This window comes from Dama dama, chromosome 5 (genome assembly GCF_033118175.1).
Source record: "Dama dama isolate Ldn47 chromosome 5, ASM3311817v1, whole genome shotgun sequence".
Lineage (NCBI taxonomy): Eukaryota > Metazoa > Chordata > Mammalia > Artiodactyla > Cervidae > Dama > Dama dama.
Window position 1 is genome coordinate 126,752,032 of NC_083685.1, and position 27,628 is coordinate 126,779,659.

General features: G+C 56.5%; 1 protein-coding gene across 2 annotated transcripts in view; it reads left to right on the forward strand.

Moving 5' to 3' along the window:
* Positions 1–27,628, forward strand: part of SDK2 (sidekick cell adhesion molecule 2) — a 262,997-nt gene that overhangs the window by 67,031 nt on the left and 168,338 nt on the right. The window lies entirely within an intron of this gene.

The following is a 27,628-nucleotide window of genomic DNA, read 5'->3' on the forward strand; positions in this document are numbered from 1 at the left end:
TAATGACTCCTGTCTGCAGTTTCTTCTCGTGGTTTAAGGCAGTGGTACTAGAAGGGATGGGCTTCCCAGGTGGCTCAGTGGTAAAGAATCCAGCTGCCAACGCCAGGAGACGCGGGTTCCATCCCTGGGTCGGGAAGATCCCCTGGAGAAGGAAATGGCCACCCACTCGGTATTGTTGCCTAGGAAATGCCATGGACAGAGGAGCCTGGCGGGCCACAGTCCATGGGGAGAGAGACACCTGAGAGACTGGAGAGAGACTCCAGAGAGTTGGACACACCTGAGCGGCTAAAAAGCAACAGCAAGAAGGGCCTGCATCTCACAGGCGAGGATGCCGAGGCTCTCAGGGCCGAGCCGTTCGATCACGCCTGGGTTTGAACTTGGCTCCCTGTGCGTCTGGAGCCCGAGCACTGCTTCCCAGATTGCATTCGTTCCAGGCCAGGCTGGGGCAGGACTTGGGGGCACAGACCTGCCTCCCCGCTGTGTGACAGCTTAGAGGACCCCCAACCATGCGTGCTGACCCAAGGTCAAGACCAGATGCTGTAAAGTGGCCATGGTGACCAGTGATGCCCGCGCTTTGGGGACTAAAGGCTTTGGGCTGTCTCGCCCTCTCCTGTGTCCTGTCTGGGCAAGGTCTCTGTGGTTCCATGACCCTGGAGTGCAGACATTTAGGGCCCTGCGTCTCTTAGGACGGGAAGGTGGGAACGGAAAGACAGGGGAAGGGCTCACCTTTCCTGCCCATCCTGCTGGGTCTGCCCACCCGGCCGTGGGGAGGCCCTCCGCAGGCTGGAGGGCAGACACCCTGAGGTGTAGTTTATCTAGAGCAGGGGAGGGGGGGAGGGGTGCTGTCAGATGTGAGGGTCCCGCCCCAACACAGTCCCGAGTCCCGGCTGGGAGCTGAGCGCCCTCACCTGCGTATGCTTCCCAACCCCTTCTCCTTCTGTGTCAGAGGAAAGTTCTCAACCTCAAGAACTCTCAAAAAGAATACCCTTTCTAATGTAATGTATATTATGTTATATTATAATATTATTACTATACTTTATTGCATTCCATTTATCCACCCCTTGCTCTGTGCCAGACGCCCTGCCAGCTCTTTGACCATCTTTATACCCCCTCTGTGGTACCTGTACGCTCTACGGTACTAGTGAGAAACCCCGAGGCTCGGGGAGGTTGAGCACTTTTTCCGAGTTGCACTGTCAGCATGTGAACTCATGTGGCATGCTGTCCCGTCAGGGGCCCTCTGTCTGCGCATCTGTCTGGTGGGACAGGCCCTCCTCTCCCAGCCGCTGTGCCTCCGAGTGCCCGTTGGACTCAGACATAATTTCGGGTCCTGGCCCCTGCACACAGGGGGCCCTGGTGAAGGTGGGCGGTTCCAGTTGAGCAGCAAACAGAAATACTATTTAGTTTTCTCTTTCTTCTGCTAGAGAAGGTGGTCCCTTTCCTTCTCATATCTGTTCTCCTCTCTCACTTTGTTTCTTGGCTGATTTTTCATCCTTGGAAATGAGACCCCCATCCTGGGATCCAGGCCACTGGCTGGAAGAAGCTGGAAGCAGGCAGGCCTGGGGCTGCAGGGGGCTGGGAGGTGGGCATCCCTCCCATGTGGGGTGACTCACAACCCCAGGATTCAGGGCCAGGAACCCGCATGAGGGAGGATCAGGACCCCAGCCGGCAGCCTTCCCTCGGGGCTCCTGGTGGAAGCCCTGTTAGCTTGACCCCTGATTCAGCATATGCCTGTGGAAGACCTTATGGACCTTGGTATCCTCATCTGTCTAATGGGCTAATGCCCAAGCTGTGACGTCACTGGCTGGATGACAAAAGGAGACGCAGTCTGTGTAAAAGTGCCTGGATGTGTTAAAGTGCCAGGTCCAGTGGTTAAGACTGTGCTTCCACTGAAGGGGGCGCAGGTTCGGTTCCTGGTCGGGGAACCAGATCCCGCATGCCGCACAGAGTGGCCAAAAAAAAATTTTTAAGTGCCACGCAAATATTAGACATAGCTTGATTATTGTTCCATTCTTTCCTTCCTTTTTTTTTCCCCCTTCCCTCTCTCCCTTTCTTTCTTCCAAGTGAAGTTAGCTTCAGAACAAAGCATCCCTGGAGCCTGGGTAGGGTCATTGTCATTAGCAGAGGAATTCTGGGAGACTGCAGAGGAAACCCAGAAGGACCACATACAGAGCCAACCACAGGCGCGTCCTCGGGTTCTCCGGCTCCTCCGACGTCCGCCCGGCGGACCTGTGGGCTGACAGTCTGTGTTCTGTGCCAGGTCACATGCAGAAAGTGAGGCTCTCCTCTCCTTTCTCTGACCTGCACCCCCCCTGCTTCATCAGAAGGCAGCAGACGGCACAGTTCAGACGTGAACCCAGGTGGCCGTGTGTCCCGCTGTACTTCTTCTCAGACAGGCTAGGTTGTCCCTCCGACCATATTTCTGTTAAAGCCAGAACAGGTTTACAAAGGGGACAGAGATGGAACAACCGAAGAACAACAACTGCATGAGAATTAAGAAATAGTTTTCACAAAATGTGTGCTAAACAAAAAGTCCCACGTTGGTCAAACATGAGTGCCCCAACCGAAGGTGACTCAGGGTTTGTAAACAAACAGCCACAAACGGCCTCTGTCCAGCCAGCACCCAAGCAAATGCCACCTGTTAATACGGGCCGTGCCCATATGCTGGGAAACATCGAAGGCAAAAGGAGAAGAGGGCAGCAGAGGATGAGATGGTTGGATGGCATCACCAACTCAACGGACATGAGTTCAAGCAAAATCCAGGAGACAGTGAAGGACAGGAGAGCCTGGCGTGCTGCAGTCCATGGGGTCGCAAAGAGTCAGATACGACTGAGTGACAACAGGCCGTGCCCAGCCACTTCGGGGCTCACATGAGGCTGAGGGAGAAAGCTCTTCTTCTCTGTCCTGGCTGGATGTGGTGAGCTCCATTTAAGGAAGTCATCTTCCTTTATTAGAAAAAAAAAAAGAAAAATGCTCATAAGATAAAAGCTCACTGGGCTCTCGGAATTATTCATATTTAACAAAAGCTGTTTGCTGTTTTGCTCTATTGATCTGCTTGTTTGGAGTGAGCCTGCTGCTTCCCATTGCTGGCTGTGTCTCCGCCCCCAGTTCGTGGTGTCAGGAGGAAGAAGAGGAATGGTCCCCGAGTGTCTCCCTCCCTGGCAGCAACTTCCAACAAGTGACATGGCTTTTCCCAACTGTCCATCCCCGGCCCAAGCCATCCCCGCCCCCCGGGCAATGCCCTCCAAAGTCCTGGGTGTTTCCCAGGAGCCTCAGAAACCCAGAGCCTGAGGAACCCCCAAAGCTCCCCTTCCAGGGGGGACTGGCACTCTTTGGCCAGCAGGGCGGTCCGCATCCTCTCTCTCCCATCCTTGCGTCTCCTTCCCCAGACCCCTTTCCCCAGATTCACGGCTTCAAGCCTCCAGCCCTCCCCAGGTGTTTGGAGTCTGCGGCATTTCAATTCCATGTTTGCTTTTTATGAAAGGGAAGTGATCCGTCTGCAGAATATTAAGTGGCTCCGGCAGCTTTGGAGGCAGAGCCGCTAATCCGCCGACATCTGCTGCTTATGTGATCTTGGTGCCTGGCAGCCCCGCTCCGGTCCCCACCCCCCACCTCGGCCCTTCCTCAACCCTCCACTCCATCTGAGCTCCAGGCTTGAGGTGCAAAGCGGGAGGATGAGAGATTCAGGCCAGCCCCAGTGCTCGCCCAATGGCAGGGGTGGGGCTTGGACTTGACCTCTGAGTTCCCCCAGTGGCCCAGGGCAGGGAGCTGGCCAAGACAACCATCCATGGGAGGGCTCCTCCTCTCCCGCACTTGGCTCAGTGGACAGAGGAGGCGACAGGCCGCGCGAGTCCAGGGTCTAATGGCGAGCTCCCAACATGCACCCCCTCCAGGCCACGGGCTCCATCCACCTGCCGCGCCTCCGTAAGAGCTGTTGTCCCCGCCTGGGACGTGCTTCTCCCTGCCTTCGAAGCTTGCTCTGGTTGTGGTGCGTGTTGTGCCTTGCTGGCTTCTCTAGTTGCTGCACATGGGCTCAGCTCCCTGGCGGCATGTGGGAGCTCAGTTCCCCCACCAGGGATCAAACCTGTGTCCCCTGCATTCGGAGGCAGACTCTCAACCACCAGGGAAGTCCTGTGAATGCCATGATCCTGGACAAAACTTGTTTGACCACTTAGGCCTTCAGTTTCCCTGTTAGCCAGGGAAATACTAATATCCAGTTTCCAAGGTAGCCACGGGGACTAAATAGGTAATGTGTGTTTAAGGGCCTTGACACTGACATTGGCTCATCAATGTCAGTTTCCCTCTGGAGGAAGTCAAGGGTTCCCACTGCTGGTTCCTTGTGTCTTGTCTCCCCACTCTTGGCTCCGATGGGGTTCAGAATGAACAGACAACCAAGCTTGTTTCCATGCTCAGCATCACCTCCATGCCCAGAGTGGGGCACCCCAGAGCTCCCCCGACCCTTCTCTCCCAGCCCCCGCAGCGGCCTCCACACTGACGTGCATCCATCCATCCCTCCCCGGGAGCAGCATGAGGCTGGGACCGTCTGCCCTGGCCTGGGAGCTGGCGCTATCTCTGAGTGCCAGCCGGAAGATCAGGGTGAGGGCTCTCGAGCTGAGAGCTTGCCCGGGAGAGAGCTTAGAGTGCAGTGTAAACGAAGCCAGAGAGAGACGTGCAAACGAGTTGATTCAAAGATGAAGTCGCGGAGGGCACTCTGAGAAGTAACCTACCTCGTGGCCAGCTGGCCAGCTGCCGTCATACAGAGCATCCTCTGTAAGCTCTGCGGTCAGCCTGGCCGGGTTCAGATCCTGTCCCCACATCCTCCTGGGAAGATCTGGGACAAGTAGCTTCCTCTCTTTGAGCCTCAGTTTCTCGTATCTAGTGTGGGTGGAACAATAACTCCTGCTTTGTTGTGTGCTGGGAAGTTAATCTGGGTAGGACAGGCTCAGCACCCAGTAAGTGATGGTCATTGCCATCGTCTGATCAGATGCAGGGAGGGCAGGAACAGAGGCTTGGGGGCTCCTCGAGGGCAGCCCGGCTCTCAATTTCCCAGCAACAGGCTGTCTTTTTTAACTTATTATCTTTGCTCACTTCCCTCCTCGCCTCCAAGTGGCCCCAGGCTCTGGCTGTCTCACAGTTTAGCAGTGTGATTTTTTGGATTCTTCCTGCAAGGAAGGAGCTGAATTTCTAGTTTCTCCTTCCCAGTGGCCACAGGGAGCTCAGTTAATTGCAAGTGGAGGATGTGGCTGGAGAGGTCAGGGTCTGGTGAAGTGAACTCCAGGGCGTTCTGGAAGGTTCTCCGTGGAGGGGAGGGGCGGGGGCAGAGGTTGATGCCCTGGCCAAGCACACTCAACCATCACCTGGACCGTGTGGACGCCCACCTCTCGGGGTGCCCCCCTGCCCCCTCCGATTTTCACTCATGACACAGATGTCACGGGTCCCCTCCCAGCTGCCTTCACACGAGGGAATCCTATCTCAAATATGTTGCACAAATGAATAATAAAAACAAAGGAAAATGACCCTCTTTATTGAAGCTCATTTTATGAATAAAACAATTATTCTGGTAATTGAAAAAATGTGTCGTTAAATTAAATGCAGTGGTTCCTATTAAAATTTTAGTGCGTCTTTTGCTGCTGCCGGCTAGAGGCTGGTAATTATAGTCGAGAGTTTCGCTTTCTCTTTATTGTTTTTTAATCTCTCCGTGCCGCGGCTCTCCGACGATATTTTATGTCAAAGAGATTTAGGGCTGCGCTCCAGACGGGAGGGCGAAGCCGGCCGAGGGCTGGGGGCGGGCAGCTGGGACCCGCCGTGGCATCCACCGCCGATGCCGGGTTGACGGTCACGCTGGCCACCGGCCCATCTGGATTGGTCTCTTCCGCTGTCTGTCAGCCTGGTGGCAGCCAATCACAGCCCTCTGAGTCCAACGCCTCCCCACCCACCCCCTTCTCCGACCTCCTCCTTCCCGGAAAGGGGTTGAAAAAGAAGGCCTGAGCTGGGTCTGTGGGTGGCTTGGGTCTCAGCTCCTTCTGCAAGCAGCAGGGTGGGGTGGGTGGGGCAGACCTCAGGTTCTTTCTGCCCTTGTGGGGGCAGTTGAGGAAGGTTCTAGAAACCCTGTGTACAAGCGCCGTGAAGGCAGGGACCACCTTGCCTGTCTTGCTCACCGTTGAATGCGTGGCTCCCCGCAGACGAGTGATGCCTCCGAGGCTTTCAGTTCTTGTCGAGTATGGAGGGGCGGGAGGGAGAAAAAAAGGCTTGGGCCAGGCTAGGTTGAGCAGAGAGGGGCAAGACAGGAGAGCGGGGAAAGGCCTGAAAAAAGCTCCGGATTTCTTTCCAGGCCTCCCTCCATCCCCTCCAGGGGCGGTCGGAGGAGGGAAGACCAAAGACAGGCTCCCTCTCCGCTCCTGCCAGGAGCCGCGGGGCTCTGACTCAGACAGTTGGTAACTGCCCTTGATGTGTTCTCTGTCTCCATGGCTCGGACTGCATTTCTGCTCTTTGTCTGAGAGATTAAGCTCCTGATGGGCAAGGTCTCTGGCCCTGCAACCTGCCACTGGGGGCTTGATGGATCAGGCTGGGCGTGGGAGCTCGCTGGCATTTATCAGCAAGGCACAGGGAGCTGGTAGGGGCCAAATGCCGCTGTCCAGCCCTGTGGGCTGAGCCCTTGGTGCGGGGTGGGAAGGAAGGCAGGCCGAGGGGCTCCGGGCCCCCCACCCGCCTGCTCTGTGGCTTCAGGCTACCGTCCGGACCCCCTGCCATTCCCGGGCTGTTCCCTCTCAGATCCTTTCCTCGGCCTGCCGCTGCTCTGTCCTGGCTCGCACGTGGCTGTCTTCCTGGTTTCTCAGGCTCCGAGACAGCTGGACTCCGGCTGAGCGTGGCTGATGGGAGGCACCGGCGGGTGGGGAAGAGAGGGAAGCCGGGGTGTGCCCCCACCTCTGAGTCTCCTCTGGCACTCCTTGCAGCCGCTGTGCCTTGTTCGGGACTCCAGGTCCTGGCAGACAGGTGGCCCTGTCCTAGCTGCCCCCGGCGACCCGCCCAGGGTTCTGATAACCCTGCTTCCTCCGGGACCCTTCCCCCCAGGACTGGTGGGGATTTCTGTCTTGCTCACCTCTGCATCATTCCTCGTCCCCGTTTGCCTTCTCCGCTCCCCTGGAACCAGTTTCCTATATCAGATTCCTGTGTGTTAATACATCGAGTCATTTCTGTTTCCTGGTTGGACTCCAGCTAAACACCTGCCCTGAGAACATCGCTGGGAGAGAAATGGGGCAGAGGGGCTGCCATGGCAGGGGTAAGAGTGGGACAGGCTCCCCGCAGCCCCTCCCAGCCCTCCCGCTGCCCAGGGGAGGCTGCCGTGTCCACTCAGGTGGCTGCTCCTGTCCAGCCCTCTCTACTGATCGTTTTATGCTGATCCATTCACATGGGACAGTGTCTCATTTCGCAGTAATTGAGCTATTTTCCCAGTTGGGCACAGGGTTAGGAGGTTAGGGCCCTTTCCTGGGATGGTAGTATCCTGAAGAATAAATTACAGAGCCATTCACCCTCTGTTCATGGAGCAGAGCGGCTGGGAGGCCAGGGGGAGTCAGGCCCCCTGCCCCTTCTGCCCGCCTCTTCCCCTTGCCCCCTGCCGCGCCAAGTCCAGCTTGAGTCCTCTTAGTCAGAGCTCCATCAGGCATGTTTCTGAGCAGGGCCAGTTCACCTTGGTCTAGAAATAACCAGGGCACTAGACCGGAAAAGAACACAGGAAGAGCCACGGAGGGAGGCAGGGAGCAGGCAAGGAGACAGGCGGGTGATGCAGCTGGACGCCGGGTGACCTGGAGCCTGGAAGACACGGGGCTTGGTGCGCAGCAGAGCAGTGGGGTTGAGCACCTACTATGTGCCAGAGACGCTCACCTTTGTCACCTTCGTCATCTCATTGAATTCTCAGTTCTGTAAAGTAGGAATCATTGTTCTTATTATATAGATGGAGGAATCTGAAGTCCAGAGATACTTAGTGGCTGGTCCAAGGTCACACAGACAGGACCACTTCCTGTCCAGTGTCGTCCTTCCCTGGTGGCTCAGATGGTGAAGAATCTGCCCACAATGCGGGAGACCCGGGTTCAATCCCTGGATCGGGAACATCCCCTGGAGAAGGGAATGGCAACAGACTCCAGTGTTCTTGCCTGGAGAACCCTATGGGCAGAGAAACCCAGCAGACTACAGCCCATGGGATCACAAAGAGTCAGACGCAGCTGAGTGACTAACACTTGTCCTGCCTTGCTTCACTAATTCTCTTCCTTATCACCTCCTACAAGACTTACTAAGTCCCTAAGCTGAACCCTGGGACGCTGGCAGCGTGTAATCTAAAACAGACAGCCCACCAAGAGAGGGGCACATGTGCACACATGGACGTGCCATTCATTTCTCTATATTCATTCATTCGTTCATAAGTCCATTCATTCGTACATTCACCAGATATCCACTCTTTGCCCAGCACTGTCCAGGCTCCAGGGCTAGAGTTGTGAATTCGTCAGATATTTTTTTTTTTTCATCCTCACTGAGCTTACAGTCGAGCAGGGAAAATTCCCTCTAGGAAGACTGATGCCCAGGAAGTACTGATGCTAAAGCGTGGTGAGTGTCACGAGGAATGATGCTCAGAGCGTACCATTTCCAGCAGTCTGCTGGTTGGTTCCTTGTGAAGGCTGGGGTCCTCGGAGCTCAACCCTCAGACTCCCCTCTGCCCTTCCCTCTCCACCCTGCCCCGCCCTGGGTGGCTCAGCATTTGCTATCACTACACCGGTCATCTCTAAACCCAGGTCTACCCCCGGTCACTCTCCTGAGCACAGAGCGTCTTCTGACATCCTGCTGATAGCTTCCTCTGCTGGGATGTACGTGAGCGTGGTGGGGAGCAGTGCTGTGCTGGGGAGTGTTGACAACCGGCTCTGGGATTGTAGCGTCTCCTAGTTTCCATGGTGTAAGTGCTCCCACCAGGACTGATTCCAAGCCACACTGACTCATTTGAAAAGACCCTGATGCTGGGAAAGATTGAAGGCAGGAGGAGAAGGGGACGACAGAGGATGAGATGGTTGGGTGGCATCACCGACTCGATGGACATGAGTTTGAGTAAACTCTGGGAGTTGGTGATGGACAGGGAGGCCTGGCGTCTGCAGTCCATGGGATTGCCAAGAGTCAGACACGACTGAGTGACTGAACTCAACTGAAATGAACCTGAAATGACTGAACAGAGAATTGGGGAGAGATATGCACATGTGCTTTCATGAGGCGGCGCAAGGTGACTCTAGCGCCCACACCCCCGAGACCACGGGAACCTGCCATCTCCCCCGTCAAGCTGGCACTTTTTCCAGGGTTCCCAGCCTCAGTCTAGGGCACCAATAGCCACTGTCCGTGCCAGAAGCCTCCAACCACTGCCAGCCAGTCAAATGCGGTCAAATGGGACCTGCCATGTTCCCTCTTGCTGCTGAGTCGTGCACACGTGTCCCCTCCCTCTAGAGCACGCCCCCATCTCTGCTTGGCTGACTCCCATCTGCCCTTCAAGTCTTAACTTAGACACCCCCTCCTCCAAGAAGCCTTCCCTGATGCTTCCAGTTGGATTGCCCCACTTCTGTCCCCCCACAGCACTTCATGCTGTCTTAGCCAAGACCTTGGCCTGCAAACAGTCCGAGAGCAGGAGTTGAACCCTTGTTGACCATGCCCCAGACTTGCCAGGCTTTCAGACAGTGGTTTCTGGGTGAATGAATGAAGGGTCAAATTACTTAATAAAAATTAATTAATCAAGTACAAGCAAAAAGGTAAAAGATTACCTCCAGAACCCTGAGTGATGAAGTAGTGGGAAGCTTTCTTCAATAGTGAGCAATCCCAGCTGGCCGGCCATCTGTTCCACAGCAATCCAGGAAGGCTGCCTGGAAGAGAAAGCCACCTCCTCTCTTCCCACCCCTCTCTCCTCTGCCCCCTCCCCGCTCCCCACTCTAGCTCCTCTGGTCAGCCTAAGAGCTTCCTCGCAAGCAAAGACTTGCTGGGTTTTTTTTCCTTTAGCAGAGAAAGCAATTTTTTTTTCTTTTTTTATCTGCCAGCAACGGGGCCAGGGCAGGGGCTGCTAGCGCCCTGTGTCTCCGCAAGCAGTGAGAAGGCCGATGGCGTCATGGTGACAGGAGTCCTTGATGTGTCTCTTTAGAAGGCAACTGGGGTCGTCATTGAAACTCAGCACTGAGAAGAAGAAGGCTGTCAGCGGGAGCTGCAGGCATGGCTGACACATCTCGGGGGGTCTGAGCCGGTGGCTGGGGCCAGGGGCCGCCCCAGCCCTGGGCCAGCAGCAGGACTGAGTGTACCTGAGTTACACGGTTGCTGAGAGGCAGACCTGACTTCCCCCCACGCTGGCTGCCCTGGGTGGGGCAGTGCCCGCGCTGAGTCTTCAGGAGGAGACGGCCCTCTCTGGAGCAGGTCCTGCTGCCCAGTGGACACCAAGAGCTGCGGAGGGAGGGAGGGAGGGAGGGAGGCTGCTCAGCAGAGGACTCAGCACAGCTGGATTCTGTGCCACATGGACTGTGAACATCAGTTTCAGCTTCTCCAAAACAGGATAGGGATTGTCTGCCCGCCCCAGGAGGAGGCATTGCCCTGTGCCCTGGGAGCTGTCGGGAGGGACTGGAAGAGGAACAAGGAAGCCGGGTTTGTGGCTGCCCTGGCCAGACGTTCTGCTGGGCAGGGGGATGATGGGATGGGGGTCGCCAGCAGGGTCGTCTCCCTCCTGGCAGGGGTATGCCTGGAATCCGCCAAGCTTTGGGGGAACAGAAAGGACCCTTGCTGGAATTCCACATCTGTCACCCCCTAACTCTGAGACATTGGGCATATGACTTAACCACTCTCAACCTCAGTTTGCTCAGTCTGTAAAATGGGCCAATAAAACTCAGCGGATGTAAGTGAGACGAAAAATGTGATCAGCAGACAGCACTGTGCCCAGTATCCTGAACTCTCTAAACACGTTTCTTCTTCCCTCTCTGCCTTCTGAGCAGGAGCCTGATGGAGGCCAGTGGGAGCCTTTGGGGACGTCTTCCTGGGTGGGACAGCTGCTCTGGGGTGGGACTGGCAGGCCCTTCCAGGAGGGAAGGGGGTGCAGTGACTGGCTCCACCCGCCTGCTGCAGACCTGCCCTCAGTTCCTAAGATGGACAGAAGGACCAGCACAGCTGATGCTCCGGGAAAGACACACAGGGGACCAGGCTGTGACTACCTGGAGCCTGGGTCCAGCTTCCTCGCTCCCGGGGGGACGGCAGAGGGAAGCCGCTAAAGGTGCTGGATCTCATCCACCTGTGCTGCTGCTGGGCTCCACGGCCAGAGACATGCCCGCACCTCTCAGAGCAGCCCTGTTCTCTGGTCTCACACCAGAGTGGCTGGGTGTTTAGAAACCATCCACAGACTCTGAGATGTAAGCTCCCCTCCAGATCACAAGTCCTGCAAGGTCAGAACTGAAAGGGATTTAAGGGCACTTGGCCTGGCCCCTTCATGGACCCACAGGGACCCTGAGGCCCGTCTCCCCGCCGACCCTGTCCTGCCCGCCTCTGGTCACCCAGGGGTGGTGGAGGAGCTGTCTGAGCTGCGATCTCTCCCAGCCCAAGGACATCCCCCTCGTCCTCCGCTTCAGGGCGCCAGCCTGCCAGCAGCTCCCCGCGTCTCAAGGCAAGTCTCCTACCCTGGAAAGAGCAGCTGGCCCAGGTGTCATCTCAGAGCAAAAGTGCCCATTAAACCACCATTGGCTGCCAGGCCCGTCGAGTCCTGGGAGCGATGTTCGCAGACATGTCAGCCTAATTAATTAATTGAATTAATTGATCCTTCCCTCCTCCGCCTGCCAGCCGAGGTTGAATTCGGGCACCTCAGCCTGCCCCCGCCCCGGGCTGGGGAGGGAGTGGGTGGCAGGGGCAGCTAATCGCTGTCTCCTCCCTCTCCCCCCTCCCTGGGATCTTCCCCAGCCTCGCCCAAAATGCCCTTGGGGCTCCTTTTCTCCACCTCTCTCCAGTTGGCATCTTTTAAAAATTAAGGCTTTATGGGACTTCCCTGCGGGTCCACTGGTTAGGACTCCGTGCTTCCAACGCAGGCGGTGTGGGTTCCATCCCTGGTCAGGGAGCTAAGATCCCACATGCCACATGGCTCTGCAAAAAAAAAAAAAGTATATATATATATATATATATGTTGAAATTTGAAAGATAAAATTAAGACTTTACATCTTTTTTTTTTTTTTTTTTTTTTTTTGGGGCACCGGCAGACCCGGGCTACGCCGGGGCTGCGCCGCACATGTAGACGCGGCCTCGCCTGCCTCTCTCCTGTCCTCCCCGCCACCGGCCCAGAGGAGGGCTCCGGCCCCGGCCGCACCCCCGCTGTCTCGCCGCCGCCGCCTCCCCGGAGTCAACTAGTCAGTCAAGACTTTACATCTTTAGAGTAATCTTAGGTTCACTGCCACATTGTTTAGAAAGTACGGAGAATTCCCACAGACCCCCGCCTCCCCACCCGCACAGCACTGCATCAGCCCCACCATCCATGTTCCCCACCAGCTCAGTCCATTTGTTTCAGTCGATGGCCCAACATCCACACGGCATTACCATCCAGAGTGCAGAGTCCACGCGGCGGTGCACTCCTGGGGTTGTACAGTCTGTGGGTTTGGACAGACGTACAGTGACATGCATCCACAGTCACAGCGTCGCACACAGTCGTTTCTCTGCCCCGAGAATCCCCCGTGCTCTGCTCGTCATCCCCCCCCCCACCCCCTCCCCACTGGCAGACACTGATCTTTTTACTGCCTACATAGTTCTGTCTTTTCCAGAATGTCATGCAGTTGGAATCATACAGTATGTCGTTTTTTCAAATTGGCTTCTTTTATTAAGTCAATGCATAGTAATTCACTCTGCATTTAAGGTTCCTCCGTGTCTTTTCATGGCTTGGTAGCTCATTTCTCTCTAGTGTTGAATGATATTCCATTGTCTGGAGGGACCACAGTTTATGTATCCATTTGCTGCAAATCCCATGGACAGAGGAGCCTGGTGGGCTACAGCTATGGGGCTCACAAAGAGTTGGACACAACTGAGTGACTGAGCATGTATGTACACACTGAAGGAATCTTAATTGCTTCCGAGTTTTGGCAATTATTCATAAAGCTGCTATAAATATTCTGTGCAGGTTTTTATGTAATCTCAAGTTTTTCAGCTCCTTTGAGTAGAATACCATGATTGCTGGATCACATGTTAAGAGTATGTTTAGTTTTGTAGGTAACTGCTCAACTGTCTTCCAAAGTGGCTGCACCATTTTGCAGCACCATTTTTGCTGTCCCGTTTCCGCAAATGAGAGTTCCTGTTGCTTCACACCCTTGCCAGCATTTGATGTTGTCAGTGTTTTAGATGTTGGCCTTTCCCGTAGGCGTGAGGGGGTAGCTTGTTATTTTAATTTGCATTTCTCTGATGACACAGAATGTGGTGCATCCTTTCATATGCTTATTTGCCATCAGTCTTTCTTCTTTGGTAAGGCCTGTTGAGTTGGGTAAGGCCCATTTTTTAATTGTGCTGTTTGTTTTCTCCTTTATATAATTTTGAATAACCATCCTTTATCAGACGTGTTTTTGCAAACCCTTCCCCCAGCCTGCGGTTTGCCTGTCCCTTCCCTTGGCAGTCATCTTCTGAGGTGTGGTCCGAGTGTATGGCGGGGCTTGGCCTCATCTAAGTTCTGGGTTACGTAAGCCTTCCCCCATCGCAGCCTGCCTCTTCCAGAACCATGGTCTCTGAACCACGGTCTCCCAGCTTGTCTGACCAACCCAATCCTGAGAGGCAGAGAAGTGTGAGCCCCCCAGGCCTCCTCGGAGACCCTCTCCCAGCCCCAAGGCTATTCCCCGCACCTTTTCTTTTCACCACGTGGGAATTCCTTCTGGCCTCTCCGGCTGTGGTATTAGGAAGGCCCCAGCTCTGTGGGGGGGATGGGGGCAGCCTGGGGGCCGTGGGTCTGGGCTCTGGGTCCGGGCTCTGACCCTGGGGGCCGTGGGTCCGGGCTCTGTCCCTGGGGGCCGTGGGTCTGAGCTTTGACCCTGGGGGCCGTGGGTCTGGGTTCCGACCGTGGGGGCCACAGGCCGGGGCTCAAACCATGTGGGCCTGACCTGGGCTTTGCCGTGGCTGTGCCCCTGCTGTCCTCAGTGGTCTCGTAGGAGTCGTTTCCCCTTCGAGAGTCTCTGTTTCCTACCTGGGAAGTGAAGGGGTTGGGTGTGATGGTATCTGAGGTGGTTCTTAGCATGATTCTTGGTGTGATGTGGCAGGATCCTGGGACTGTGAGGCTTTTGTAGCCACTCATCCTCCCATCTGTCCATCCATCCATCCGTCCATCCTTCCACCTATGCATTCATTTATCCATCCATCTCTCCATTCATCCATAAACTCATTCCATTCATCTGTCCATTCACCTTTTCATCTGTCCATTTGCCTGTCCTTCAGTCTACCCACACACCTGTCCATCCGTCCATCCATCCATCTACCCATTCATCCATCCATCCATCCACCCACCCAACCATCCACCCATCCACCCATTCACCCATCCACCCACCTACCCATCCACCCATCCACCTGCCCGTCCACCTGTCTGCCCGCCCACCTGCCATCTGCCCATCCATCCACCCACCCACCCACCCACCTATCCATCCATCCACCCACCCACCCACCCATCCACCCATCCACCCACCCACCCACCCATCCACCCATCCATCCACCCACCCACCCACCCACCCATCCATCCATCCACCCACCCACCCACCCATCCATGTACCTATCCACCCATCCACCCATCCACCTGCCCATCCACCCGTCCGCCCGCCCACCTGCCCATCCACCCATGCACCCATCCACCCACCCATCCATCCATCCATCCATCTATCCATCCACCCATCCATCCATCCATCCATCCACCCATCCATCCATCCTTCCAATCCATCCATCCATCCATCCGTCCACCCATCCACCCATCCAACCATCATCCATCTACCCATCCATCCATCCTTCCAATAGATGAAGCCCCTGCTACATGCCAGCTCCTGCTGCAGACTCTGCTGATGGCCCAGTGATCTGTGAAGAGGGGGAGACACAGGACAGGGCCCGGCCCACCCACCAGGGAGCGCCAAAGAAGGCTTCCCAAAGCAGGTCCCCCTGCCAGGCCAGCTCCAAGTTCACCCACGGCAAAAGTAACCATCCTCACGGAATAACCTTCAGCGTTTCCTCATCTCCTGGTACCCTGACCTCCGGCCCCATAAAAACCACTTCCTGTTGCCCAAGCATACCACACTCCTTCCTGTCCTTTGCTGGCCTTTCTCTTCTTTAAGATCACGCTGGGTAACTTCCTCCATGGGGCGCTCCTTGTGTCCGCCAGACACTCTCCCCACCTGCAGTTTGAGGTGCTCGTGTGTGATCGGAGCCCTTGCCTCCACCCCCCACCTTTGCCATGGTGGGCATTGGCCACAGGGTTTCAGGGGTGGCCTCACCCAGCAGGTGCCTGGTCCATGCTGGCTGAGGGTACCACCCAGGGCATAGAGGCTGCCTGGCCTCCCCTCCTCCGGGGGCTTCTGGAGGACACACCTGGCCCTTGTCTCCACCCCCCCAACACCCCTATCCCCCCTGGAGCTGATTGAGCCAGACTCTGGGGGTCAGGAGGCTGGTGGACTCCACCCCAGCCCCTGCCCTGTGCTCCAACCCGCATCAGCAGCTCTGCGAGAAGATGAACCTCCCCAGCCTGCTTCATCTTCTATAATGACAGCTCCTGCATCCTGTCGGGGGAAGGTTTGGGGAACCTGATATTTACCTCTGCAGAGTGATTCTCTGCACAGTGGGAGAAGGGAACGTGTCTGACGCTGCTTGAATAGATTCTAGGTCTCCTCTGTTGGGGGCTGGGGCGGGAGGACGTCTGTCCTCAGAGTGTGAATCCTTTCCCAGGCAAGGTGGGGGTCTGCTGATCTCCGGAGGACCACGCACCGCACATGAGCAGGAAAGTGAGCATTGCTCACGCCAGTCCCTGTCCATCCCCCTCCCGCCATCTGGTTCCACCTCCGTCTCCTCCCTCCTCAGCCCTTCTGGACACCCGGGCAGGAGGGTGGGGAAGAACTGGGGTTGCCCCTCCCTGGGTGTCCCAGGGTCCATTGAGTCTGCAGGCCGTGCGCCCTGGGGCATGCTCAGGGGTGTGTTTCCCAGTGAGGGTCACGACTTCTCAGCATCTGTGGGACTCGGGTCACCTCTGGGCACCTTTTGGGGTCAAAGGCAATTTCTCATGAAGCTAATGAACTTAAGCCTCAGGACCCCTCTGAGACGACACCTAATTTCATATCTGATGGCTTGTGTTCTCCGTTTTAGGTTTTATTTTTCTATTTTTGACTATGCTGGGTCTTTGTAGCTTCTCGGGCTTTTCTCTAGCTGCGGCGGGTGGGGGCTCCTCTCCGGTTGCAGGGCGTGCGCCTCTCATTGCAGTGTCTTCTCGTTTCAGAGCACATCCTCTGGGGCACGCAGGCTTCAGTGGTGGCGGGCCTGGTTGCTCCGAGGAATGTGGAATCTTCCCAGATCAGGGGTGGAACCCGTGTCTCCTGCATCAGCAGGTGGACGCTTAACCACTGGGCCACCAGGAAAGTGCGATAGTTTGTATTCTTAAAAGCACCAAGCTGCCTGAGCTTCAGGCCCCTTGTGGGTGGGGGTGGTGGCCAAGTGCCCGGCCCAGCACCGCCAGAGGAGCCCAGGGCCCCCTGCTGCGGCCCCTCCACTGGGGCTCAGTCTCCCCTTGCTGCCTTGTCAGCCCGCCGTGCCCCCACCTGTTCCTGGGGAGATGGAGGCCCTTCCCGGCCCACGTGACCCCGGCTGGGAGATCCCTCCTGCCCTAGCGACCTGTTTCACCAGCAACTGTTCTGCTAGGGCTGCTCCAGGGGCACCCGGGCGGGAGCACCCCCAGCCTGTCTTGTCCCTCCCTTTTCCCCTCCCACAGAGGGGGGTGGGTGCCAACGTCAGCCTTGTTCCCCCAGCTGAGCCCCATCCCTGGAACTGCCAGGGCTGGGCAGGCTGGAGGATGGGCCTGCCAGATACAGAGAGGCTGCCAGGGTCTGGGAACCTGCTCCCTTCCTCTGCCAGGATGAAGGTCCTGGGCACTTCGGAGGCCCTGGGAGCTGAGACTGCAGAAATACAACCTCCGGTCGACGGCCCTTGGCAGTTTACAACAGGGGCTCCCCAGACTCAGAGGGACCCCGTCCAACAGGTGCAGTGATCCCTATTTATCAGCAGAAGCAACCGAGGCTCAGAGAGGGTTAGGGGCTTGTCCTCGGGACACATGGTCAAGAATAGGCCAGGGCTGGCACCCAGGCCTCAGACCTCAGACCCCATACGATCTTCACCAAACTGAGCCCCAGGGACGAGGCTCTCACACTGGCGTCTGAATCCATCCCGGACTCACTGGGGGTGGACCCTCACTCCCACTCCGTGGGTGACAGGCTGCTTTGAATTCCGCTCCTTCCTGCCATTCAGTCAGGTCCACCCCGAGCCCTCTTCCTTTCTGCTGCTGTGCATCCTGGGCAAACTCATTTTCAAATCAAACCAAACAAAAGCTGGCTAAATCGGGAAGGTAAACACGCCAGGAGGAATGCAGAGGCATCAGAGAGAAGCCGGGAGTTGGGGGTGAGCTCCGACCTTGGAGCCGGCTCTGGGGCTCTCCAGGGGCAGGCACCCCGGCCTCTCCGCTGGCTGCAGATTCCCCACCTGTGAAATGGGGATACACGGGGTGAGGCTGCTGAAAGATGATGTGGGCGAAGCGTTCAACACAGAGCCGCGCCTGCTAAGCTTGCTCGCCTTGGTCCTTCCGGTGGATCATCCACGCCTCCGCATCTGCTCGGCCAGCAGGGAGAGCTGAGGCCTGGCACTGATCCCTGTTTCAGGAGGCCGTGGAGCCCTTAGCCGTCAGCCCTCTGCACACGCAGCAGCCCACCCCCTCCACACCCCCGGGACTCCCTCCTTCACGGGTACCCCAGCCCCCTGGAGCGCAGCGGCCAGTCCGCAGCCGTGAGGGCGCCCCTCCAACGCTGGCGGGGGGCACGGGGAGGGGGCATCCCACAGCAGCTGGCAGAGGCCGGTGCACTGGGCTCCTGGCGCCTGGCGACTCGCTCGGCCACAACTACACAGCACAGCCTTATATCGGGGCTGTGGGTGCAGCGCCTGGGGCATAAGCTGAAGCCACAGCTTGGCACCTCCTTCTCTGGCTGGGGTCGGGGCTCTGGGGCGTGGCTCTTGCCCCTGCTCTAGTGGCGATGCTGGACCGCTGATCCGCCTCCTTGTGCATTTGCCTGCCTCCCAGGCGGGGCTTGACTCGGGGAGTAAGTAGGCTGAAGCCCCATGGGGCAGAGAGGGGGCTCTGGCCTGGGTACCCAAGTCAGGGATGCTGTGACCAATTTTTGGGTGCCCGCAAGCTTAAGCTTCCCAGATAGCCTCCATGTCCTCATTCATAAAATAGGTGTTTTAATAAATGGCGTACCTGGTACCGTATTCTGTTAGGAACATCAGAAATGTGATAAAAGATAAACCCCATTGGAGCTCTAATAGCATCATTGTCACAGCAGGAAGAATTGAAGTTAGATGCAAAGTGTGTTTATTCAGTGTGTGTGTGTGTGTCTATGTACGTATGTAGCATCCTTTCCCCCTGGTCTTTAAGCAGTAAAACAAACCAAGCAACCCTAATGGGGAGACCTTCTATAAAATACTTGAGACCATCAGAACTATAAGATCATCGAAAACAAGGAAGTCTGAGAAACTGTCCCTGTTTCCGGGAGCCTAGGGACTTCGAGGAGCCCCCACCCGGTGCCTCAGATGGTAGAGATTCTGCCCGCAGTGCAGGAGACCTGGGTTTGATCCCTGGGTCGGGAAGATCCCCTGGAGAAGGGAATGGCAACCCACTCCAGTATTCTTGCCTGGGAAATCCTATGGACAGAGGAACCTGGGGGCCTATGCTCCATGGGGTTGCAAAAGAGTCTGACACGACTGAGCGACTAACACTAGGGAGACAACTAAACCTTGAATGAGATTCAGGAGAGGATCCTTGAACAGAAAAGGGCCACAAGGGGAAAACTAACAAGAATCTGAGTGGATGATGCAGTTTACTTAGAAGGAATCAGCCTTGGTTCCTTAATTGTGGCAAATGCACGCGATAATGTGCAATGTAGGGAACGCTGTTGGGTGTGTGGGAACGTCTCTGAACTGTCTTCGTAACTCTTCTGTACATTTCGATCTATCCTAAAACAAGAAGTTCATTAACAACGACCACCACCTAATACTCCCTTCCATCAAGACCAAGGGAGAGGTTCCTCTTTCTAGTTCCTGTCTCCGTCTTGTATCTAACATCAACCTTGACCTGCAGACTCAATACCATCTCTCCAAGCCTGGCTTCCGTGTGTCTCATCCTCCACTCTAGTTGGTTCCCTGCTGCATGGTGACTTGTCCGAAGGGGAAGAGGCAGGGCTACCTCGTGGTCAGGAGCAGGGGACCCTGGTGACGCAGAACAAGGCTGACTCTCGATTCTGCGCCTGCTTATGGGGTCTTGTTGAGCCAGCAGCCTGACCTCTCTGAGCCTCAGTTGCATCTGAGCCTCAGTTTTGTGTGGGGACACACGGGGAATGAGTATAAAACCTCCATCCAGCCTATTGTAGGCTTGCAGTGCCTGGAGGATCTCCCTTCCTTTGTGCTCACTTGTGTGCCCAGGGCCATATTCGTGTAATCCCCGAGGCCTGCCTGCAAGAGGGGGTTCCAAAAAGCTTAGTCGGTGTCTCCCATGGCTACAGGCAGCCTAGCCTCAATTCCAGAGAAACAGTGTAGAAACTCCTGAAGGCTCTTCCCTGGCTGCACTGACAGCCTGGGGTGTGACTGGGTGCCTCCCTGCTATCCTGGGCCACCTGCCTTTGATGGAGTGATTCACCCGTCCAGCCACTCACCAGTTCACCCCTTTGCGCTCTGGGCACCTCCTCTGTCTAGACTCTGAGAAGCAGCTATGAGCACACAGCTGAGTCCCGGTCCTCACGTCCAGGCCAGAAGAGACGTAAGCCAGGAAAGCCTGTGCTCAAATTCAGGTCGTCATGGCTGCTAAGAGCCACATGAAGGAGCGTGCCCAGGGCACAGAGGGGCCATCTCAGGCCGGTGATCTGGGGAGGTGCCGGGGGCGAGCTGACAGTGGAACTGAGCCCCGGGGTGGCCCGAGCGAAGGGCTGACCGCACGGGGAGGGGAGATCAGTGCAGTTTGTCGGGAGGCTAAGCGAGGCCTTGCGGAGCAGAGGAGTCCCAGGCCCCTAAACCCAGGGGCCGCACAGACTGTGGAAGGAGGCTCTGGTTTTACTCCAAGGTCACTGGGAAGCTGTGGAAATGTGGGTTTTTTAATTAAAACTGCTTTATTATGGTAAAAAAAAAAAAAAGTAATAACATAAACTGTGGCATTTCTAAATGTACAGTTCCGTGGTGTTCAGTTCATTCCCTTTGTTGTATAACCATCACCACCATCCATCTCCAGGACTTTTTCATCTTCCCAATGGAAACTCCGTCCCCAGTAAACCCCAGTTCCCATCCGCCTCCCCGCCCCGGCCCCTGGCACCCTGGCTTCTACCTTCTGTGTTTATGAATCTGACCCCTCGAGCTACATCATCAAAGGGAACCATACACCATCTTTTTGTGTCTAACTTATTTCACAGGGAGTTGGACACGACTGAGTGACTCACACTTTCCCTTTCCCTTTATTTCACCTAGCGAAATCTTTGACCGCAAGATTTATATGTGTTGTAGCCTGTGTTGGAATGTCCTTGCTTTTTAAGGCTGGATCCTATTCCATTATGTGGATAGACCACACTTTGTTTAGCTATCCGTCCATCAGTGGACACTGCGGTTGCTTCCACCTCCTGGCTCTGTGAAGAATGTGGCAATGAACGTGGTTTTACAGAGATGTCTTTTAAAGTTTGTTTTTAGAAATGATTTTCTCTTGTTCTGGTTGCGCTGGGTCTTTGTTGCAGCACACAGACTTCTCTGGTCACAGGGCACAGGCTTAGTTGCCCCCAGGCCTGTGGGGACCCTGACCAAGGGTCAAATTCACGCACCCTGCTTTGGAAGGCAGATTCTTAGCCACTGGATCACCAGTGTGTGTTAGTTGCTCAGTCATGTCTGACTCTTTGCAACCCCATGGACTGTAACCCTCCAGGCTCCTCTGTCCTTGGGATTCTCCAGGCAGGAATACTGGAGTGGGTTGCCATGCCCTCCTCCAGGGGATCTTCCTGACCAACCCAGGGATCGAACCCGAGCTTCCTGCATTGCGGGCAGATTCTTTACCATCTGAGCCAACAGGGAAGTCCCCAAATATCCTTGAAAGACTCCACTTTTAGTTCTTTTGGATACCCACCCAGGCGTAGAATCGTGGGGTCCCATGGCAGATGGGGCAGCGTCAAACATGGGAGCAGACTGGACTGGGCTTGCTTCGGAAAATGCCCCCACAGGCTGTGGGCAGTGGGTGCAGAGTGTGGGGGCAGGGGTCGCAAATGGGAGGCCACGGTGGCACCACCAGGGAAGTCGTAATTAACAGTGGGGCCGGAGAGGTGGCTGGACTCTGGAACGTGTCTTAGAGGCAGTGACCACAGAACTTAGTAACTGACCGGATGTGGGGCTGAAGCAGACAGGATCAAGGCTGACTCCTAGGTTGTGGCCCCAGCAGCCAGGTCGATGCTGGCACCTCCTGCTTAGATGGAAGGCTCTGGAAAGTATCGGTTGGGAGTTTATTGGAAAAGTCAAGTCAGGGACACAGAACACTCTTGGGGCCTGTGTGAGTTTCTTAAGACAGCTGTAACCCAGTACCACGAGCTGGTTTGTTGTCTCCCAGAGGCAAGAGATGTTTATCGTCTCCCAGTTCTGAAGGTCAGAAGTCTAAATTCAAAGTGTCTGCAGGGCCAGGCTCCCTCAGATCGGGGTAGCATCGTTTCTCCTCTCTCTGAGCTTCTGGTCAACCTTGTTTGCAGCAGTATCCCTCCAGTCTCTGCCTCTGCCGTCACGTGGTCCCCTCCCTGGGGGTCTGTGTCCAGATTCTCCCCCTCTTAGAAGGACAGCAGTCCTGTTGGAGTCGGGCCCACATTAAGGATCTCATTCTAATTTGGATACATCTGCAAAGACCCTGTTTCCACAGCAGGTCACATTCTCAGGTACAAGGGATGAGGCCTTCGACATATCTTTCAGGTGGGATGATGAAATTCAAGGACTCTTGTTCCCACTCAAGCGAGTGGCTCTGTAACTCTGATGCCGGGTCACCTTTTCTCACCAAAGCACTGCTGGAGGACCTGAGATCCCATGTTATTTTCCTCCACAGCCCCCAGTCCCAAACCTCTTTCTCCTCCTCCCGGCCCCTTCCCGTGCCCGGCTGTGTGCAGCAGAGCGGGGTTGATGTACCCCTGAGTGTTTAATCCTCTCCCTTCCAGTTGACCCTGCCTAGGCCCCGCTGGGCTGCCTCCCTCCCAGACTTCACCTCCCCTTGATGACAAATGAATGATTTCTCACTCTTCCCATTTATGGCTGTTTTTCCTCTTTAAGGGACCCGCTCAGCCTGTCCGGTGAGTGATGGCCAAACAAATTTCAAGCGACAAGGAAATGTCCCCAGTGCTTCTACTTAGTTCTTTGAAAGATTAGGGGTTGGGTGGGGGCGGCGCGGTGCATACGTGGCTTCCTCGCCTCTTTGGGGCTGGAGGCTGCAGAGAACCTGGGCGGAAGGCCTGGGCACTGCTGAGAACAGGGCCACCCCGCCTGTCCTCTCTCTGCCCTTCTCTTGGGGTCACTGGCCCCCTTCTTCTTGGAGCGGGGTCAGTTTACCCCAGGTAACACTCTGGGGTGTGCAGAGGGGACCAGAATGGAATTGAGGAGTGGGGAACTACGTCCCTTGAAGGTTAAGGCAGTGGGTGGGGGAGTCTGAGCCCTGGGGGTTCCAGGGCTGAAGTCTTCTCCATCCTCTGTTTGAGAAGAGACAGCCATGGTATACAGTGGGCGCCCAATAGATGTCACTCCCTGCCCTCCTCCACCTCCTCTCCTGCACCCTCACACGGCAGAGTTTGGTGCTTTCAAAGGACTCATCGTATTTCTCAGGAGCAGCCCCTTCTGAGCACGCACTGTGGGCCGGCATGGCCCTGCATGATTGTGAACGTGACCTTGACCTTGTTTGATTCTCTTCATTAGGAGGCTGAAAGGTGGTTCACTCAGCGAGTCCTCTTTGCTAATGTCACCCACTCATGTTTACTTATTTATGTCTTTATTGAAAAGTGGTCCTTGCATATTTTAAACCTGGAATCCTGGTGCAAGGCCCCAGCTTCTCAGAGTGACTTCCTGGCAGAAGTCCCTTGCTGCTGCTGCTGCTAAAGTCGCTTCAGTCGTGTCCGACTCTGTGTGACCCCATAGACGGCAGCCCACCAGGCTCCCCCATCCCTGGGATTCTCCAGGCAAGAACACTGGAGTGGGTTGCCATTTCCTTCTCCAATGCATGAAAGTGAAAGTGAAGTTGCTTAGTCATGTCCAACTCTTAGTGACCCCATGGACTGCAGCCTACCAGGCTCCTCCATCCATGGGATTTTCCAGGCAAGAGTACTGGAGTGGGGTGCCATTGCCGTCTCCGAGAAGTCCCTTAGTGACCCCTTTAAAAGGGGCAGAGAGACCCAGTGGGGAGGCCCATCAGAGGAGAGGTGCAGGGAGCCTGGTATAGGGGTTAGCAGCTCAGGAGACAGACACTCAGGTCTAAGGGTCGTCAGCTATGTGCCTTTGGGAAGGTTATTAACTTCTCTGTGCCTCAGTCTCCCCTTCTATCAAATGGGCACAATCATGGCAACTACTTGAGACCAGTCTGTCTGGCTTCTGAGTCCATATTCTAACCCACTGGCCCTTCCTATCAAGGGGTGAGAACCACCATCCCAGGAGGTCGTGGAGCTTCATCTCCCAGGTACTGGCTGTCCGCCCCCAGGGCACATTACCTGTCTACTCTCTTGTCAAGTGTACAATGGGAAGAGGACCACCCATCCTGCAGGCTTAGACGGGCCCACCTCCTCCAGGAAGCGGGTGCCATGCGCCGGGCCGGGGTCAGCCTCCCAGAAAGACCAAGTCCATCCTCCCCTTCTTCCTCCTCTTCCTTCAGCCACTGGAGGGTTGGGAGGGGGACGTTGTGAATGGAGACCCTGTCCCCAGGCTGGGCACATGCCCACTGGCCTAGGCCTCAGTCTGCTGCAGGAAAGCACCCCCCCAGCACCCCCCCTACCCTGACAAAACCCCACCCTTTCTCCCCAGCCCCCTCCTGCCATCCAGGCTGCAAGGACAACCTCTCTGCCCCTTCCCACCCTCTCCGCCTGCTTCTCCATTATCAGATCTGGAGCCCGTAAAAGGAGCCCTTATGAGCCAGCCGGGTCAATAGATCCCACTTTGGGAGATGAAAGCATGGGGGCTGGGGAGCTGAGCGGGGAGCGGAAGGCAGAGGCGGCAGGCAGTTAGGGGCCGAGGGGGCGGGCAGCGTGGAGTTCTGAAGGCCCCCACACGGAATTGGCAGATTGAAAAGCTGCTTTGATGGCCTTTCCATTTATCTCCATCGTGAGCGGATGCGTCCATGTGGCAGGGGCGCGGGGAGCAGGGTGGGAGGCTGGCCATGTTTCAGGTTTGATTTGCCGGGGCTTGTGATCCATCGTCTCTGCATAAAAAGGGATTAATATCTGCGGCTGAGTATTAAGCGAGCACCCAGACACACACATGCACACACACACACACATGCACACACATGCACACACATGTGTGTGTCCACACATCGTTGCCCCAAGCTGCTGAGTCAAGGGCCATCCCCAGGGTCCCCGAAGCCTTGGGGTGGGCCATGCTCCGGCACCCCAGGTGCCGCGCCTGCCTGCACCCCGCAGCCCCCAAGCTTGTGAGAGGACCGAGTCCCCGAGCCCCATATATAAATAAAGCGAAGGGCCAGAGACCTGATCCCATTTGGGGGGATTAGTTTACTCAGGAGGATTAGGGTGTCAGCAGGAAGGGAGAGAGGGTGACCGTGGAGAGAAAGGGGGCTAGTGTCTGCACCCTGATCACAGCCCCCAACTTGGAAGACGCCCCAGCGGCCTCCGGTCACTTGCCCCCATCGTGGGCAGGGCTGGGAGGTGTGCTGCTAATGGAGCCTGCCCCCCCGTCCCCCGGAGGCCTTGCTGGGCAGAAGGAGGGGAAAGTGATGACTGTTCTCTGACCCCTTGTTTGCTGGGGGATGGAGGCTCCTGCTGTCTCTCTGTGACCTATTTGGCACGTTCTCCCTTTGCTTAAAAAGCCATCACGCATCTCACCCTGCTACAGAGGGAAGGTAGGAGGTGCCCAGGTGGCATAGCCTGGAGCTTGGAGAGCGGAGAGAGGTGGGAGGGGGAGCCTTCCTCCTCCAGAGGCTGATGATTGTCTCTTAATTAGACTGGGGAGGGCTTGGGGCTGGGAGGCAAACGAGGAATCAAGTCAAGCCTTTCCTGGGGTGGAAAAGAGCCTCTGAACCCCGTCACCCCTGAGCTCTCCCCAACCCAGCATCGCTTACCTCCCCGGGGCGGGGGGCAATCACCTGCTTCCAGGGGTTCTCCAAGTGTGGCCCCAGGGCCAGGGGCAGCGGCAGTGCCTGGGAACTTGTTAGAAGTGCGGATTCTACCGTCTGCATTCGACACCCTGTGGGGGCCAGGACCAATGCATCTTCAGTCCTCCCAGGGATTCAGATGCAGGCTCAAGGGCGAGACCCACTGGTGTGGTCCATGTCTGTGGGGCAGTACCTGAAACACGGCAAGTATTTAAAGGATGTGCTCAGTCATATCCGACTGTTTGCAACCCCATGGACTGTAGCCCACCAGGTTCCTCTGTTCATGGAATTCTCCAGGCAAGAGTACTGGGGTGGGCTGCCATTCCCTTCTCCAGGGGATCTTCCCGACCCAGGGATTGAACCTGGGTCTCCTGCACTACAGATTCTTTACTGACTGAGCTACAAGGGATGCCCTGGAAAGAGCTTATTCAATGCTCAGCAGCTCACTGCTGCAGGTGAGGACAGAAGGCAAGAAGGAAGTGGCCCGTGTTCTCGGCGGGGCAGCCAGCCTGCATTCTGCGAGGCCTGCCACCGCTCACAGCTCCTTACAGATACCAGACGCTGGGCTAAATAGGGGAAACAGGTCTCGCTTGTTCTACCAGCCTCCCCACGGGGGAGATGTCCACATCCCCATTTTACAGATGGGTAAACCAGCTCAGGGGAGTCAGGCAGTGCCCCCTAAGCCACACAGCAAGCAAGGGGCCAGGAGGCAGTTAGATCCAGGCTGGCTGTCGTGTCCCCAGTAACCCAGCCCTCAGGGAAGGCCCAGGTGAGACACACATACAACCTGCAGGCTAGAACCTGATTCCGGCTTGCAGACGAGGGTTTGCAGTTGAGGTGACCTTGGTTCCCTGGCCAGGCCTACAGAGGCCGATGGTGTCTCTGGGGATGTCCCCATGAGAGTGCCCCTAGATTCCAGCTATTGGGCTTCCTTGCTGCAGCCCCAGCTCACACTTGAAGCAAGGCTTGCCTCTCGAGGCCCAGGCCGGTGCCCCACCCCCGCCCCCTCACCCCGGGCTCCTGAGACCCTGGGCAGCAGGCCGCTGAGCTCCTGGCGTGTCCCGGGGAGGCCTGGAAGATTCGGAGGAGTCAGGGCTGCCCCTCCCGGCCCCCCTGCCCACACCCCGTTGCAGAGAGGGAGCTTTGGGGAACAGCAGCCTTGCACTCTGAGATGAGAGAGGAAGAGAGGTCAGCGATCGGGCCCTCTCTGCTCCCAGCGGTCATGCAAACGGATGGTTTCAATCAAGGCTGCCCCGGGGGCCGTGGAGATGCAATCAGGCGTCCTCGCCCCAAGCCAGGGCCTCCATTCCTCACTGCAGCCTCCCCTCAGACCCCGCTGCCCACGGCTCCATTCCTTCTCTCTGGGCTTCTGTCTGTCCTCTGTCCTGCCTTTTGCGACTTAATCTTCTTTCCATCTTTCCATCTGTCCATCTTTCCTCCATCTACCACCCTCTACCCCTGCGCCCACATCCAGGGCCCCCAGAGGCCTTCCAGAGGCTGGGTCCCCAGCCCGGAGCATCTCTCCCACACTGGCCGCCCCTCAGGGACACTCTTCCGCAGGTCCACGCCCCATCCAGCATCACCGTCCACGGAGTCACGGCAGCTTCTTGCCTGGCTGCTCTCGGGGGGGGGGGCTCTACTCCCCTGTTCTCCAGCCACAGCTGCTCTTGGGCCCCCATTCATTCATTCATTCATGCCCACCCACTGCGTCAGAGAGGAGAGCTGGGGTCTTTGTCAGGAGCCCTGCACTGCGCTGTGCTGGGGGCATTGAATACAGGAGCAGGTATCCCCAGCTCCTCAGGGGGGCTTATTGAAAGGATGGGGGAGGGAGGGGGAGAAAGAGGAAGGTGGGGAAGAGGAGGGGAAGGGAGGGGAAGAGAAGAAGGAGGCGGAGGGGGGAGGAGGAGGGAGGAGGGGCGGGAGGAGCGGAGCGGGGGAGCAGGACCACCTTGGCTCCAAGCAGAGGTGCAGATGTTGCCCACATCTCTGTGCTCTTCCTGCCGCCGTGTTGTGTTTGGAAAGTGATGAATTTCA